This window comes from Hippopotamus amphibius, chromosome 4 (assembly GCF_030028045.1).
Source record: "Hippopotamus amphibius kiboko isolate mHipAmp2 chromosome 4, mHipAmp2.hap2, whole genome shotgun sequence".
In the NCBI taxonomy this organism is placed as follows: domain Eukaryota; kingdom Metazoa; phylum Chordata; class Mammalia; order Artiodactyla; family Hippopotamidae; genus Hippopotamus; species Hippopotamus amphibius.
In genome coordinates this window covers 125,750,684-125,752,613 of record NC_080189.1, presented here as the reverse complement: position 1 = coordinate 125,752,613, position 1,930 = coordinate 125,750,684, and positions in this window count along the sequence as shown.

Sequence of the window (1,930 nt, the reverse complement as noted above, 5' to 3'; positions counted from 1 at the left end):
ATACGATCGACTATAACTCAATAACAAAAAAGTGAACAACCTGATTTAAAAAATGGTCAGAGGAACTGAATAGATATTTTTCAAAGAAGATATACAAATGGTCGCCAGTACATGAAAAGATTCTCAGCATCACCAATCATCAGGGAAATGCAAATAAAATCTTGGTGAGATATCACCTCACACCTGTTAGAATGGCTGCCATGAAAAAGATGAGCAGCAGCAAGTGTTGTTGAGGATGTGGAAAAAAGAGAACCCTGTGCGCTGTTGGTGGGAATGTAAATTGGTGCAGCCACTGTGCGAAACAGTATGGAGGTTCCACAAAAAATTAAAAATAGAACTACCATATGATCTAGCAATCCCACTTTTGAGTATACAACCAAAGGAAAATGAAAACAGGATATCAAAAAGTTATCTGCACTGCTATGTTTACTGCAGCATTAGTAACAATAGCTAAAATACAGAAACAATCTAAGTGTCTATCAATGGATGACTGGATAGAGAAGATATATATCACATCTATCACATCTTCTTTATATTTGTGTCAAGAAAAAAGAATTCTCACAAATCAATAATAATAGCACAAATAACCCTATTTTTTAAAATGGGCAAAACATTTTAATAAATACGTTACTAAAGAACTAATTAATGGCCAATAAATACATGAAAAAATATTCAACATTGCTAGTCATCAGGAAAGTGTAATTATAACCATAATGAGATATAACTTTACAGCCATTCCAGTGGCTCTGGTTTAGAGCAAATGGAAATCTCTTGCGTTACTAATGGAAATGTAAAGTGGTCAGCTGGCTTGGAAAACAGTTGGCAATTTCTTATAAAATTAAAAATACGCTTACTATGTGACACAGCAATTCCATCCCTAGGTATTTAACCAAAAGAAATGAGAACATATTTCCACAAAAATGCTTGGATGCTAATATTCATAGCAGCTTTATTCATAATAGCCTAAAACATAAAATAACCCAAATGTCCTTGGAGAAACACACTGTGGTATATTCATGTAATAGAATACTATGCAACAACGAAAAAGAATGAGCTACATTCTATATTCATACAACAACATGGACCGAATCTCAGAAACATTAAGCTGGGTTTTTAAAAGCCATGGTACTACTTCATTTATATGAAATTATAGAAAAGGCAACGCTAATCTGTGGTAACAGAAAGCACATCAGTGGTTGTTTATGACCGGGATTTGGGGAAGGAGTTACTGCAAAGGAAAACAATGGAATTTTTTGTTTCCAGTGCTCCATATCTTAATGTGGTTGTGGTTACATGGGTGTATACATTTGTCAAATTCACTGTAAAACAAAGAAAGCTGATTTTTGTAAGGGGTATGTTTCCTCTCTCTCTCTCTCTCTCTCCCCTCATTGCTTTTCAGAATGAGATGCACCCAGCAGAGTTGCCTGGTTACTTTAAATCAGAAACTCCATGAAAATCTCTTGATGAAGGGAGAATCACAGTTAGGTGATTAGAGCAGCTTGATTTGACATGTAAATGTAGAAGTTCTTGGGAGGAAAAAAATCTCCGTTTGAGTTGTTGCCATGTAAAGCATGGCCTGGGAAGGAGGTCACAGTGGCATTGCGACCTACCGTAAAGCTCCTTCTCTGGGGAAGTGAAGGGGACACCAGACTATGGACTCATCATGAACAAGGATTCTGGAACTTTGTCATTTTCATTAATAAATCAATGTTTGTGGCACATGAGTTGTTACGCTGACTGGAAACTCTTTCCTGCACGGAAGAAATGGCACCAATTAACAATATTCGTCTGTCAGTTCAGCTCTGCAGGTTCAGGCTCATTTAACTTGATAAAAATAGCTTCTTTTTTCTGAGTAGGGAGAGTTTTTCTTTGCCTCCGGCTCTAGTTATGGGCAGAGGTAGTGAGGAGGCTTCTTACAGCCAACACCTCC